Raw genomic sequence first — 16,332 nt, 5'->3', positions numbered from 1 at the left:
AGTTTGATGCATACTAATTTTCAATTAACTGCAAGCCTTCCGTCACAATGTATGTACTCACTTATTGCTCGTAGTAAGAAAGACTTGTGTTCTTTTTTCCTAAGGATGTGTGTGACCAAATCAAGGAAATCATCTCATACACTAATAACTTAATTATAACTGCAGGCCCTAACAGCTTTCTAAACTTTAAGCAAAAATTGGTCAACATTAAAATGGAAGAACAGAAGACTGGCTAATGGTGCTGAACAAAATTATGAATCTGACAAGTTTGATAGTTCAGAAGCAAGTTCTAGTTGTCCTCTGGATTAAATAATTTTATGCTGAAAGAAACTTGAGAATTTAGAAGATAACAGAAATATATGGCATGAAAATTAACTATTGACTTTAGCTGCTGGCAGTTGAAGAAGTAATTAGACATCTGTTAAAGGGGAGACTTTCCAGGGGCTTGCTTAAGATTAGCCTTGCAGGAAGGGGATGATATTAGTGTATAATAGCACATCTGTTCTAATTACGGTGCAGCAAATGAATGATTACAGTGCTCTTCAAAAGGGATATTTTAAAATGTGTAATGTTAGATATGTAATTACTACTGACAATACTTCAAGGATGAAAATCCTTCTGCCAATAATACTTTTTTAAAAAAACTCAATGGGAAATCTTAATTCTCATACTAGATTCTTTTCTGCGAAAATTATCAATAGGAAAAATGCCACCCATAATTATTTTCATCACTATACTTTGCAGCAGTTGGACAAGAGATCAGAAATGGAAATCTTGACAACTTTATTATTGTCCCAAAACCAGGGAGCATGAAATTATAATATGATTCCTGTTCTGCCTAGGATATGGTTAATTTTGCACAGATTAGATCAAATTGTGAGCTTTCCTAATCAGCATATTGCTTTGTCATACTTGAATTATCCTGTAATCTGTTCATGTGTTTCAGGTCTTACAGGCATTCTCCTTTGCTATTTGTGTTACTGACTTAAAATTGATTATGTAACTTAATGAAGTTGAATATTTTCCTTTATTTCATACTTCATTTTTTTTAAAGTGTTGATCCCTTTAATTTGGATACAGTGACCATAGTTTCTGTATTGACTATTCAGCTTGCACCCTTTGAGATGGCAATGCTACAGAGGCATATATGAACATTATCAAGTGAATGATCTGTGCAAAATGAGGAGCAGTCAAACCTTGTGGCAGCTAACTGTACACCAACAAATTGGCAAAAAATAAATAAATTGTGCTGATAGCAGAAAATCTACATTTTCTTAACCGCAAATCAAGGGAATAACTTATGCTGTGCATAACAGGATGGACCATCATCAGACATGGATCCATGCCTGACCCTTGAGCAACATTATATATACATAATTTGTACTTTGGTCATGAACAGCATTTTTTTTCTATGATAGATATGCTTATTGAGTTCTTTCTTAAAGACCACCATGGGCGGAACGGTGGCTCAGTGGTTAGCACTGCTGCCTCACAGTGCCAGAGACCCAGGTTCAATTCCCGCCTCAGGCGACTCTCTGTGTGGAGTTTGCACATTCTCCCCGTGTCTCCGTGGGTTTCCTCCGGGTGCTCCGGTTTCCTCCCACAATCCAAAAAATGTGCAGGTTAGATGAATTGGCCATGCTAAATTGCCCGTAGTGTTAGGTGAAGGGGTAAATGAAGGGGGGGGGGTGCTGGGTCGTGGGTCGGTGTGGACTTGTTGGGCCGAAGGGCCTGTTTCCACACTGTAAGTAATCTAAAAAACCACAGTACACAAGCAGTAAAATTGATTACTATTAATTATTTCTTCAAGCTTCACATATTATACTTCGTAGTCTGATGTGCCAAAGATACCAATTTGAGAATGCAGCTTGTGCCCCCCCCAAAAAATAACACAGTACACCAGATGCCTATTTTGCTAATCAACCTGTTCAGAGATATTATTACACACAACTGGGATTTGAACCTGCACCTCCTAGTTCAGGGGTGGAGACACGACTGCTGTGCCACTAGAGGGTCACAATATTCAGCTTGTTATCAATGTGTTTATTTTGGAACCTATATTGCACATCATTAAGTGTTTGATCAAAGAGTTGTCTTGGGTGAAATCACTACATATCGGTACAAGAATGATGTGAATGGCTGGCAATTTAACATAATTAAGGGGAATGCGTAGTTTTTAATATGGTTACATCTAAACAAACCTAGGCTGAAGTTATAACAGATAGAGATGGGTCAATCATTCTGTGATTTTTACAAATTGTAAGAAATGAAAGAACGGTGCTACTTTATCAGTTCCAACTTTGAGAGGTATCTCGAGATGCTTTATTCTTTGCCCAGACAAAAGGCAGTTCACCATATTCTAATTCAGGGGTAATGATAAAGAGCTCAAATGTGGTGTCAATGGAACTAGGGAGATTCACATTTTGCAAAATACTAATTCTCCATTAATTCCAAGCCTTCTGTCATGGATAGAATTTCTGTACTCTCTTACTGCCCATAATCAGAAAGAAATGGCTTTTCTTACCCCTGGAATGTGCAATCCAATCCAAACAAGTAATAAGGCAGGATGCTATTTAAAATTAAAAACATTATTTATTCTCTCACATTTACCCAGAATTAATACAACAGCACACAGTCTCTCACGTGCACGATTACGCACACACTAAATGCAGTTAATGATGGGCACCTTTACAAGTAACTCAGCAAAGCAAAGGGTTCGTAGCAAGTTGAAATGTATATTATAATCTAGGAGGTTTATTCTCAGGTGAATTCTGAAACTGGAATAGGTTAAGTACTTTATCTGCTTCATGCTACTTTTCAGTCTTTCTCAGATTTGAGTGACAGCTGCTGGTTCTGATGGATCAGCTGATCTATCTGCAAACAGCTCTTATCTGGTTTTTTCAAACATTTGAGACATAAGAACAGAAGTAGGCCATTTGGCCCATCACGCCTGCTCCCCCATTCAATAAGATTATGGCTGATTTGATAATTCTCAACCCCACTTACCTGTCTTTATCCCATAACCCTTGATTACCTTAAAGTAGCACTGGAGGTGATGGCCTGGTGGTATTATCACTAGACTATTAATCCAGAGACCCCAGTAATGTTCTGGGGACATTACAGCATAGCAGGATTTGAACTCCATAAAAGTTCAATTTTATTTAATTCAATAAAAATCTGAAATTAAGAATTTAATGATGACCATGAATCCATTGTCGGAAAAGCCCATCTAGTTCACTAATGCCTTTGAGGGAAGGAAACTACTCTCTTTACCTGGTCATGTGACTCCAGACCCACAGGAATGTGGTTGACTCTTAACTGCCCTTTGGGACGGACAATAAATGCTGGCCTCGCCCGTGCTGCCCTCATCCCATGCCTGAATATTTTAAAAAAGAAGAAATGTGCCCCAAACTGCAACAAGGATGTTCAGAACCATGTTAGAAATAGATCAAAGATGTAAGGTTGCTGTTAGTGTGTCTGATGCCACTGCCTATTGTTGGAGGAGCAAGTGGTCACTTCACCTTGGGTTTGTTCCCTGAAGTGTAGATGACTGCCATCCAAAATGGAAACCAGAAGGAACAAGCGGTGAACCAGAGTCACCAAGTACCATTTTAGTTGTCATATCAGAAATATGGTCATCTGGTTTCTATTTGGTCATTGAGAATTGGAAACTGAGTATCCGTGAGGTGCGGTGAAACAACAATGCATTTTGCTATTCACTAGTGAGGGACTCTTGCCTCACTGTTCAACACTTTATTGAAGGATTGGACTTCTGCTCTCAACATCAACCATCTCTTTAGTGCTGATTTCATCCTATTTCCAAACACTTCCATCAATGCCCAAATTGTTTTGAGACTGGGAATATTCTACCCACACTGTGAATCCCCATGTTCTGATTTTGTATGAGACAGGCATACCTAGAGATTTAATGCTGATCTTTGAGTAATATTATGCCTATTGAGTAGTGCAGATATCTTGGACTGGAAATCATTAAGTTCTGACTTTTGACTTTGACAAATTTTGCAGAAGTGTGTGAACCATTTTGGCACTGCAGTTAACCTAATTACTTTAAAATTGCTGACAAAGACCTTTTTGGATAAATGCATTAAATCATTAAATACAGCATTCAAGTAATTTCAACACATAGATAACAATGTTTATGCTTAATCGTTTTTTTATTACTACAATTAAGTATTATCTGCTTGGATTGCAATTTTAATTTTGGACGCCACAGACAAGACCTGATTGGAGACCTGTTACAACAAAGTATCTTGATACACACATTTATTCTTTCCTACTGACTAATGCCTCAAGTGCTTTCATCATCTAAGAAGAGATTTCCTTAATTGACCTTGTGCTACAGTGTGAAAATGTACATCGTATTTTATTAAGCAGAAACAAAATATAACAAGGAATTACTTATAAGCCGAAGTTATTGAATGAACAAAAATGATGGGATAGATTTTCAACTTCCCACACGCCATATGTAGCACTGCTAAGTTGATGGTCACCTTCTGAATTTGGTGTGAGATTCTCTCATGCCGTTTGCTCACTGAGATTCTGTTCAGCATGGCTTTAAATTTAATACATCTTGATTATCAACGTGCTTGTCTTAAGTTGGCAGATCTATAATAAGTACATGCAACTGAGGTTCTGCAAGTGTTTCGTTCTTCCATTTTCAGCCAGTGTGCAAAATTGGACTGTTCTGAAACTAAACTGCAAGAAGGAACAGTGAGGGACCCTATGCCTGTGTTATGTGTACAGCCTCTTAGTCACAGTTAGGTACATAGCCTCCCATCTGAATCATAGTCCCTATTAATGTCAGATCCAATTCTTGCAGCCTCCAGATTGAAGTCATCGACTTAAAATGCCAATACAGGTATATCCAACAATCCAAAGAAACTCTGCAGAGATTTGTTGAACAACAATAATTGTAAATTGACATCAAACAAAACCCACTCTTAAATGAATCTCTAGTGTACAGGTTTGTCTGCTCACAGCTGGTGGTGGTTTAACCTGAGAGTTGCCACGCCTCAGGCGAGAGGAAAGGTTGGGGGTGGAAGAGTCCTTCATTGTAATCTAAGCCAGAACCCATGCTGTTGGCACCATTCTGTTTGGCAAACCTACTGAGCTAACTGACGGTGCCGATTTTGTGGCCTGCTTTGTAATGCATAGTCTCAAGTTTCTGGAGAGTTGGAGCTACCTCCTCCAGGCAAGTGGGGAATGTTGCATTGCATTCTTGATGTGTGCCCCGTAGATGGAGTCAAGAGGTGAGTTCTCACTGTAGAATTCCTAACCTCTGACCTGTTCCTGTCACCACAGTATCTCTGGCGAATCCAGTTCCGTTTCTAATCAATAGTAGTTGTTGATCGATTGGTAAAAACAATGACTGCAGATGCTGGAAACCAGATTCTGGATCAGTGGTGCTGGAAGAATACAGCAATTCAGGCAGCATCCAACGTGCAGCAAAATCGACGTTTCGGATTCCTGATGAAGGGCTTTTGCCCGAAACGTCGATTTTGCTGCTCGTCGGATGCTGCCTGAATTGCTGTTCTCTTCCAGCACCGTTGATCGATTTGGTGCTTATTCACCAATAATATAACATGTAGTCACATCTCTGTAACTTCTGCATCTTCAGCCATGATACCAGCACACTCTTATCAAGCTTAAATTCAGTAGTATGTTCATTTAAGATTAGATTACCTACAGTATTGAAACAGGCCCTTTGACCCAACCAATCAACTCTGACCCTCCAAAAAGTAACCCACCTAGACCCATTTCCCCCTGACTAATGCACCTAACACTATTGGCAATTTAATGTGGCCAATTCACCTGACCTGCACATCTTTGGGCTGTGGGATGTAACCAGAGCACCCGGTGGAAACCCACACAGACACGGGGAGAATGTCCAAACTCCACGCAGACAGACGCCTACGGCAGAAATCGAACCCAGGTCTCTAGTAATGAGGCAGTAGTGCTAACCCCTGAGCCACCATGCTGCCCCCAGCTTAACTTAAGCAAGTTCTGTGAATCCCAGATGATCAGTGGATTAGCAACTTCCCCTATAAATACCTTGGTTATTCTGCTGTAAAGGAGATTTCTGAATCATATTAAGGTTTTTTAGTGAGCAACCTCTTCCTTTCATATGATTCTGGAACCGTGTGCCATATCTATGCGTCATATTTGATTTTGGGGTATTGTTGTATTTTAAGAGCTATCACTTCTATGAAGTTGCACCTTGTGTTTTATTTTGGCAATCTCTGGCCTTCAATCTGCTGGTGAGTATGAACTCTTCTCATTTTTGCTGATTTAATCCCATTTCTGTTAAATGTGTATTGTTGCGACTGCTTCAAATTTTCTTCTTTTTCTGAAGCATTTATTCTTCTATTCATGAATGCTGTTTGAAATAGAATTGCTGTAGAGTTTGTTAGACTCTGCAGCATTCCCTTTATTTGTCAGTCTTTGCTCAATCCATATTACTGTGACTCTACAACAGTCTTCAATAAAGTTTTTTAGATCATATTATTATTCTGTAGTAATTTACTGCTTTTAAGCTTTTTAAAAAATGTTTCTTTGTAATATGGTGTCTCTGCACTGCTGACTGGATTTTCCTATATTTTCCAAGTTGTGCTCACCTTTTATTACTGATCAAAATGATAGCTAGTGGCTTCCTCTGGGTTTATTCCACGTTCTGCAACCAAAAAAGAGGTTGCTGAAAATTCTCCCCAGGAGAAATGTTCATTTTCCCAACCTACACACATTAATCTAGCAAATAGTTTCATTTACATAAGCTTTGAAATATAAGTCCTTTGCATTTAGCCAAAGGAAATCACTTATTATTGTATCCTGGTCTTTTTAAATCTCTCTAACATTTCCTGACCGTTCCTCTTCACTATTAATGAATTCTAAAGTTGTCTTGTTTTTGTAGCCAAGGTCTAAATTAGTTTTCTGGTCCTTTCATTGTTCCTTTCAGGTAGACCTATCGGAGGCTAATGTCCAATGGCAATTCTTGATGTAAGAAGGAAACACATTTTACATTCCTTTGACTTCCCCTTTTGCACACCATTTTTCATAAAGTTATTCTTTCTCTTTTCCCTTTTTAGATTTCTTCATTTTACATCCTAAAGCCTTCAATCACTTCTTACAGAGCCTCCTCCACTATGACTCAATGGTTAGCATTGCTGCCTCACAGCTCCAGGGACCTGGGTTTAATGCCATCCTTTGGTGTGAAGTTTGCAATTTGTCCCTGTGTCAGCTGGGTTTCTTCCGGATGCTCTGGTTTCCTCCCACAGTCCAAAGGTGCGCCGATTAAGTGGTTTGGCCATACTAAATTCCCCATTGTGTCCAGGGATGTGTAAATTATGTGGATTAACCATGGGAATGTGGGGTTACAGGGAAAGGGTAAGGGGGGGTGGCTCAGGGTGGGATGCTCTTTATTGGGAATCAATGGGCTGAAGGGCCTGTTTCTACTCTATAAGGATTCTTTGAAGGCCTCTGCCTTTTTCTAAAATTAGTTCGCTTTTTTTTCATTTCAAGGTTACACTCTGCTCATTGAAAATATCCTACAACGATTACTACCTCTACACCCGTAATTCCTTTGTGTTCGAGCAATGAAGCGAAAACCAGACTAAGAGCACACTAGCTTCTGTCTTTGACATTCTGTCTTTGGATGTCGTGCTGGTCTCTTTTGTTTCTCTGGTTATGTTGTAATTGTGCTTCAACTACTGATTAACTGTACCTTCTTAAAGTGATAATGCTCTTAAAGAGAGACACTCACTAGATTTTTTATTCTTCCAGGTCTGGATTTCCTCTTTTCCATGGTGGGGTTTGGATCTGTACCATTGCAACCATATAGAATTGTCCTGGATGATCATTTCTTGTCCCCAGTTGTATTTGCTACCTCTTCCAGTATGTGGTCCTTGATAAGGATTGTTTGAGCTAGATCGCTGCCACCATTGCTTCTTTTGTCTTTGGTGCAACTGGCAGAGAACCAGTAAGAGGATCTACAGAAGACGCACTGTTCTTAGATAATAAAAATAGGTTTGTTATATGATCGCAATAAATACAAAGGCATTTGGTCAGGCACAATTATGAGGACCTTATGGAGCTGGTAGATGGCTCTGAAAGCTCGGCTTTGAATTGGCTCCACCTATTCTACTGAAGCCAATGTAACATGAAAATTAACTATTTATGAACCATTGCATTCAGAACGCTAACCTCCATTACATTATCATTGTGTTGCTCAAACCTTTGAGGATCACTTGCAGTTGATTTTTTTTTTCTTGAAGTCTGAATGCCATATAGTCTATGTGCATCTCTCTTTTTAGAGCTTACTTTTCAGTGACCACTTCTGTTCAAATTCATGTTCTGGATAGACAAGCTGTCAATGGCAGTGCAGGTATTGGCCTATAGTTGGGCAAGTGCCATGGATGTACTGCCCATTTCTCACCCACTCTGGTTTGAAAATGTCCTACAACGATTGTTACTTGTACAGCCATAATTCCTTTTGAGTCACAGCAATGAAGCAAAAACCAGACAAGGAGCACACCAGAGAGTCATCCATTTGTAAGGAGGCAATGATGTGGTAGTATTAACGCTGGACTGTTAATCCAGTGACCCAGATCATTTTCTGGGGACCTGGGTTCAAATCCTGCCACAACAGATGGTGGAATTTGAATTCAATAAAAGTCTGTGACTAAGAGTTCAGTGATGATCATGAAATAATTGACAAAAACCCATCTGGTTCACTTATCTTCTTTTAGGGAAGGAAAGAGCCATCCTTACCTGGTCTGGCCTACATGTGACTCCAAACCCACAGCAATGTGGTTGACTCTTAGCTCACCTCTCGGCATTTAGGGATGGGCAATAAATGACATGAAGCTGCTCTTCTCCTTGCCCTTGGCTGCAGTGAGGTTGTCCATGTTCCATTCTTGTACATCTGAAAGGAAGGAAGGAGCACAAGAAAAGTGGGAGTTCTGTGATGGTCCTACCTACAGCTTCCACTTTGTGACACATCTTAGGATGAGAGTAAGGAAAGAACTGGAAGAGCATAAGGCATCGCCATCATCCTGGATGATAGACCGTGTAGTGCCAGATGTCATGGGTCTTGCTACTTTTGAACTCGTTATGTGGTGCACCATCATTTCAAGGAAGTACAGAGATAGGGTTATCGAGGCACGTGATATTATGAGCCACCTTGCGCTGTAAGAGAGTGGACAGACTAACAGTGATTGTAAAACAAAAACAAGAATTGCTGGAGAAACACAGAAGGTCTGGCAGCATCTATGTGAAGAAAGTGTTAATATTTCAAGTCCAGTGACTCTTCAGGACTGTTAGGAAATGATAAGATGAAGAAACCAAGATGGCATCTGAGTGAAATTAAGAAACATTTGAAGTGATTCCATTTTAATTGAATTCTTCAGGGTAATGTCCTCACTCAACCATCTTCATCAGCTTCATCAATGCTGCTTTATAACCCGTCCATCATAAGGTCAGAAGTGGGAATGTTTGCAGATGATTGCTCAATGTTCAGCACCATTCGCAACTCCTCTGAAATTGAAGTTGTCCATTGCCAAAAGCAATAAGACCTGGACGATATCCAGGCTTGGGCTAACACTGTTTAAGTAACTTGCACGCCACACAAATGTCAGGCAATAACTGACAGTCTCCAATAGGAGACTATCTAACCCCCTGCCCTGTCATTCAATGATGCTACCATCAGTGATTCACCTACAATCAACATCCTGGGAGTCACCATTGGCCTGAAACACAACTTGACTTGCCACAAACACTTGCATGTGGACCTTCTCCAGGGCAACTAGGGGGTGCGTAATAAATGCTGGCCAGCCTGCAATGCCTACAATTGAATTTTTAAAAGGACCCGATGTTTGGTGAGTAAGAAACATGGAAGGATGGAATCGACCTCTAAACTTATTGAACTTTATGTTGAGTCCTAGGATTCCCCAGGCAGAAAATGAGATGTTCTTCAAGCTTGTTCTGAGGCTCACTGGAATGCTGTGACAGAAATGTTGGCCAGAAGCAAGGTGTGTTGAAGTGGCAGGCAACTGGAAGCCTGGGATCATTTTTGCATACAAAACATCGGTGCTCAGCTTTCTTCCCATGGATGCTGCCAGACGTACAGAGTTTCAACAGCAATTTCTGTTTTTGTTTCTGACCTCCAGTTCTTTTATTTTACCATTCTGTCAGTGATTATGCTGTACTTTATTTGAATGATATGCCTGCCCTTATTTAAACAAATGAAGGTTATTTGGATCAACCTGGCACAGTGGCTCAGTGGTTACCACTCTTACCGCCCAGGTTTGATTCCAGCCTCAGGCAACTATCTGTGTGGTGTTTGTACATTCTCTCTGCGTCGGCATGGGTGCTCTGGTTTCTTTTCACAGTCCAAAGATGTGCAGATAAGGTGGACTGGCCATGCTAAATTGCCCATAATGTCCAGGGATGTGTAGGCTAGGTGGATTAGCTGTGGGAAATATAGGGTAACAGGGATGGGGAGATGGGTCTATCATGGAGAAGATGTAGAGAATCACCAGGAGACACAGAGAGTTCTTTAAGAAGTAGGTCTCTTATTTGCAAACAAAAAACCATGACACCGAGAAAGCAGATTCTCGAATGCCCACGAACCTCCTGGTCCATGGATTTTTATTTTTTTTTTTCTCATGTTTCTGTTAGCTTATCAGCATGTCCAACTATATTAATCAAAATACCTCACTCTAGCTACACAATAAACCAGTGATGTTAGTTCCCATTATCTCTTTAGTTGTATATTCTACTTAATGTTATTATAATGTCATGGTTAGATATTTTATTGCTAACTCTTTGCAACAATGGTCTTTCATTCCAGACCCTACTTAATATTTTCCTAATGTCATGATTAGATATTTATTATTACCTCTGCTGCAGTGATCTTCCATTCCAGACTAACCTGTCATGATAGATATTTAGCTATTCCATCTATTGCAATAGTCTCCTGTCTCAAGCTGACTGTCTAAGTATTAATTAGATATTTTAATGGCATGTCCCAAATATTTATGGCCCCAATCCAGTCATAAAACACTTAACAGAAAACTACCTCTACTAACTGTTATCTTATCTCGCCATAGTGACCTTTCAGCTTTAACCTTACTCTGCTAATTGATGTAAGAGCATTCCACTATTCTTATTTCATCCTGCCATCCACAGACCATAGATTGCCAGTGGTCTTCATGCTTTAACCCTTCCCATGCTTTCATGTTCTTTATTTTCCATCGGTCTGGATGGAGTGCTCTTTGGAGGGGCAGTATACATTCGATGGGCCAAATGACCTACTTTCACACTGTAGGGATTCTATGAATCCATAACTGGCTATTCACCCTCCTGCCATATCTCGGCTATGCCAAATAAATGGGGCAATGTAACACAAGCATTAACCCCTTCAGAACCATTTTACCTTATGCAACAAACTGTGTAATTTAAGTGTTTCAATTCCATATCTGTTCATCCTTATGAGAGAGAGTTTTCAATTATTTGCATGAACAAAGGATGTAAGAATTTAATAAATGAGACATTTCAGCCCATTGTACCTGTGCTGTCTCTTTGAAAGTGTGATACAATTAGTTTTTATTCCTTTCAATGTTTATTAAATTTTTGATTTTGAATGTTACATTTGAACCTATTTCATCCAACTCTTTCAGACAGTATATGCCAAATCGCAACAACTGGCTACATTTTCTTAGTGTTCACCTCATCTACTTTTCTAATCTGTTTTCTGTTGAATGTATCTTATATCCAGAAATGCTAATATACACACTTGTTTTTGCCTCCACCAACATCAAGTCATCAGTGTTTCCAATTAATCAGTTAGCCTGGAGAACATGTTAAAGGTGGTGCAGTGACAGCAAAGACGAGAGAGAAAATTAGAGTTGGAGAAGATAAGGCAATAAGCAGTGACCAACTCTTTCTAAAGGCACCAAGAATATTAGTGAACACTGCATGATGCCTCTCCTGAGCCACCCAGGCGCAAACATAGTACCATCTTCTGTTTATTGACCCTTTTTGCCATTAGAAACAGTTTCACTTTATTCAGTTTATGATTTTATAGAGTCAGAGATGTATAGCACAGAATCAGACCCTTCGGTCCAACTCATCCATGCCGATGCGATATTCTCAATTAATCTACTCCCATTTGCCAGCATTTGGCACATATCCCTCTAAACCCTTCCTATTCATGTTCCCACCCAGATGCCTTTTAAATATTGTAATTTCTCTGGCACTTCATTCCACGTGAAATCAATGTGAAAAAGTGGCTCCTTAAATCTTTCCCCTTTCACTTTGAATCTATGTCCTTTAGATTTTGATTTCCCCTACTCTGGGGGAAAAACACCTTGGCTATTCATCCTATCCATGTCCTCTTGATTTTATCAACTTTTCTAACGTCACCCCTAAGCCTCTGATGCTCCATGGAAAACAGCCCCAGCCGATAGCTCAAACTCCTCAACCTGGCATCCTCCTTCTAAATTTATTCTGATCTCATTCAAGTTTAACAACATGTTTTCTGTAGCAAGGAAACTAGAATTGAATGCAAACGTCTCCACTGAATTAACTCTCATCTCTGTTCTAAAGAGAGGTACAGTTGATCGTCATTCTCAGCAGAACTGTTGGTGAAAAGTCTTGGCCAATATTTATCTTTCAACCATCATCACGAAAACCATTTCATTGGCTATTTACCTCATTAATGTTTGTAAGACTTTGTGCACAAATTAGCTTCTGTCCACAAATTAGCTGCCATGTCCATCTACATTATAAAGATGACTGCATATCAACAGGGAAAAGCATTTGCCAGAAGCTGTGGATCAGGAGAATGGAGCTATTAGAAATCAAAGTTGTTTCTAATTTTCTGATTAAATTCACTGGACAGGGATTGCAAGTGGGATTCAGAAGAGCTGAAAAGTCCTACAAGAAGCTGTGTAAAAGGTTTTGGAGTTAGTCCCAGGAACGTGGATAACCTTCAAGAACCTAATGAGTAGCCAAAGAATTTCTAGGGGAATCATAGTGGAAGAGGTAAGGTTAATTCGAGAACTTTAGCCTGAAGTATCTGTAGTTGTATTTTGTGCTTTCTAATGTAAGTTGTAAGTAATCACCTAAAATATTTTCTAAGCTTTAAAATTTATTATGTAATGTTTGCTTTGCTTGATTATTGTATAGTAAAATGATTTTAGACTATTGAATCTTGTCTGATTCTTTCAATAATACTGGGTTAGAAGCTTGAGGTTGTTAGGTGAAAAACTCTTAAATATTTAATTTTGTATGATGTAATTTTGTTTCTAGTGTAGTCGGCATTGAACTGAAATGTTCAGTTTAAATTCTTTGCCAGACTTAAACAGGCTTTGAACAGGGGTTCCAGTGAAGCAGCTAAAGTCTTTTTAATCAATGTATTCAGAAGTATTGTATCACATCTCTGGAAAAGGTGAGACTTGAACCCAGACCTTGTGGCACCAGTGCTATCACTGCATCACAAGAACCCCAACTGGAGTCATGTTAAATGAGTCAGATAGGCCTTTTGTTTTAGGAGATGGCTTGAACTAGACAATTTATTGCAAATTAGGACTGCAATTGACAATAGAGAGTGTAGAAGCTCCTTGTTAGTATAATAGTTAGTATTCCTGCCTGTTGGTACTGGCTAGCTCAATCGTAAAGCATAATACTATTAATCTACTGGATCAATTGCTTTGAACCCAGCCTAGGGCTCCAACTCATGTCTGGCAGCCTAGTTGATAGAATACAAGACTCATGTTCTAAGAGCTGTGGCTTTGAGCCCCATGCAGTGTTATTGGAAGAGAAGAGCCCTAAGTCAGTGGTACTCTACCTAGCTGTGAGTCAGAACCCTGGTTTTGAAGTCACACCTGCCCTAGGGGTATGTCATAACTCCTGCATTCTATTGCCAATATATCAATTGACCCATTCAGATATGTTAAGTGGCTAAGGGAGTTAGTGGGAGGAAGCAAAAGAGGTGTCCTATTGCTTTTCCTTTTCCTACCCATTTTCAGCCGGGCGTGAAGATGTTTCCACTAGTCAGAGAAACTTGAGCCCGAGGGCACCTCCTCAGTGAAGGGAAGACCCTTTAGAACTGCGATGAGGAGGAATTTCTTCAACCAGAGACTATAACTAATTGCTATAGGGAGAAAGCAGAAGAATGGGGCTGAGAAGCATATCGGCCATGGTCAAATGGTGGAACAAATTTGGTGGGCCGAATGGTTTAATTCTACTCTTACATCATCTGGTGTTATGGATCAGGAACAGAAGTGTGTGCCTCTGAGTAAGACAGATAAGGGAACCCAGAGGGCAGGAGCACAGGATCCTCAGCTTTTTTCTATCTTCAACAAGTTTGAGATTCTTTCAGCTTCCCTGGATGAGCATGAGGGCTACTGCGTGGATGAGCTAACTGACCATGGTAGAAGAAACCATTCAAGATGGGGAAGTAAGAAGAAACGTAGTGGTAATAGGTGGCAATACAGTGAGGAGAATTGACACTGTTCTCTGCTCCACAAGGCGTGAACCCAGGCACTTGTGCTTCCTGCCTGGTGTCAAGGTTCAGGACATTTGCAAAGAGCTGGAGAGGTATTTGCAGTATAATGGCAGGATCTAGTCATTGTGGTCCAAGCATGGATCAGTGATAAAGGCAAGACACAGTAGAGATTCTGCATGGTCAATAGGCACCAAATTAAGAAACAAATCCACAAAGGACATAATCTCTGCACTATTACCTAAGCCATCTTCATATTTGCACAGCACAAATCAAATTAGGAAGAATTGGGTGGCCCAAAAGCCTGGTGTGGGAGAAATGAGTTCTAGTTCTTGCAGCTTGGCATCAGTATCATTGAAAATGGGATCTGAGCAAAAGGACAGGCTCTATCTGAACCATCTTGATGTCAATATTCTTGCCAATAGTATAACTTGAAAAGTTGCCATGAGAAAGTAAAGACCAGGAGTTGCAAATGTGCAGTTATCCTTTTAAATTTGCCTTGAGTCCAGAGACAGAGCATTTTTTATTGTCGTTGATTGTACACCACTGTTTTTTCCAGTGTCATTGTCATGAGGTTGGCTGAGCAGCCCCTCAGTGTATGAAAAGACTGAGGAAATGATCTTGCAGATCACGCAAAGTGCCAAACTTAGTCCAATGGAAATTCTGTGGTGCTGAAATGACCCTGCATGAGTAACAATAGCTGAGCGATATCAACATTTTTTATTCTAGAGGTCTCTGAAAAGATGTCCCATATCAAACTTTTGAGGATTGTTGGGTCATGACAGATGAATTGAGTAGGCATTTAATATAAGAAGTTAAAAGCAACACTCTAGAAGCAATAATAAATCAGGAAATGGAAATGTGGGAGGAATTCAGGAAAACCACAATCACCAGAGAAGTGATACTGGTTAAATTATTGGAAACAAATGCTGAAAAGCAGCTAGATCCAAGTGAACTTCATCCTGGGATCACAAAAGAGATGGCTTATAAGGCAGTTAATCTATTGATTTTAATTTTCCATAAGTCTACTGATTTAGGGTGGTTTCCATTAGCAAATGTAACCCCTTTGTTCAGAAAGGGAAGGAGGCAAATAAGGGCACTGAGGGATCATTTTAGCGTGATATCTGTCATCAGGAAAAGTTGTTATTAAAAAAAAAATGTTATCGGGAGGCACTGGGATAAGTTCAAAGCCATCAGGCAGAATCAAGATGGCTTTGTGAAAGGGAAATCATGTCTGCCTAATCAGTGACATTCTTTGAAGCAGAATCATATGCTGTGGATAAGGAGAACCAGTGGATATACTGTAGTTAGATTTCCAGAATGCATTTGATAAAGTACCACATCAAAGTTTATTGTGGGAAAATAAGAGTTTATGGTGCTGGGGTAGTATATTGGCATGAATAAAAGATTTGACTGTCTAACCCAAAGCAGAACTGACTATGCTGCTATAACGTGTTTCTTCAATGCAAATTGGCTTTAACACAATTGAAGAACTTAGACGGTTATTTATAGAGCGCAAATTTTCCTGACCTGTATTGGTTATAGCGCGATTCCGGCCCCATTAGTTTAAAGGCACAGCTATTGCATGATTTTCTTATAATGCAAGATTGCACGAGAACAGACCGTATGCAAAAACAGGTCTTTTTCAGGTTGGTAAGATACAACGAGTGGTCGGCCACCCTTGACTGTTTACATTTTATGTAAATAACTTTGATGAAAATATGGTTGCCAAATCTAATGCAAACACAAAGATAAGTAGAAAAGTAAGTTGTGAAGATGATTATAAAGATGCTTAGAGAGATTGTGTTAAA

The 16,332-nt window shown here is 39.7% G+C and overlaps 1 protein-coding gene across 2 annotated transcripts in view; it reads left to right on the top strand.

Annotated features, from left to right (window-relative positions):
- The window catches only part of kcnv1 (potassium voltage-gated channel modifier subfamily V member 1), a 46,663-nt gene that overhangs the window by 11,195 nt on the left and 19,136 nt on the right, over positions 1-16,332 (top strand). Inside the window, exon 2 of one of the 2 annotated variants that reach the window (XM_043689008.2) lies at positions 12,917-13,059. The exons of the other annotated variant lie outside the window; for it this stretch is intronic. The gene's annotated coding sequence lies outside the window, so the exon portion shown is untranslated. The remainder of the gene's footprint in view (positions 1-12,916; positions 13,060-16,332) is intronic. 2 annotated transcript variants of the gene reach the window in all.

The sequence above is a fragment of the Chiloscyllium plagiosum genome, unplaced genomic scaffold, assembly GCF_037043375.1.
Source record: "Chiloscyllium plagiosum isolate Xiang-an unplaced genomic scaffold, Cpla_swu_hap1 HiC_scaffold_4, whole genome shotgun sequence".
Taxonomy (NCBI): Eukaryota; Metazoa; Chordata; class Chondrichthyes; order Orectolobiformes; family Hemiscylliidae; genus Chiloscyllium; species Chiloscyllium plagiosum.
This window is presented reverse-complemented; position numbering and strand designations above follow the sequence as displayed.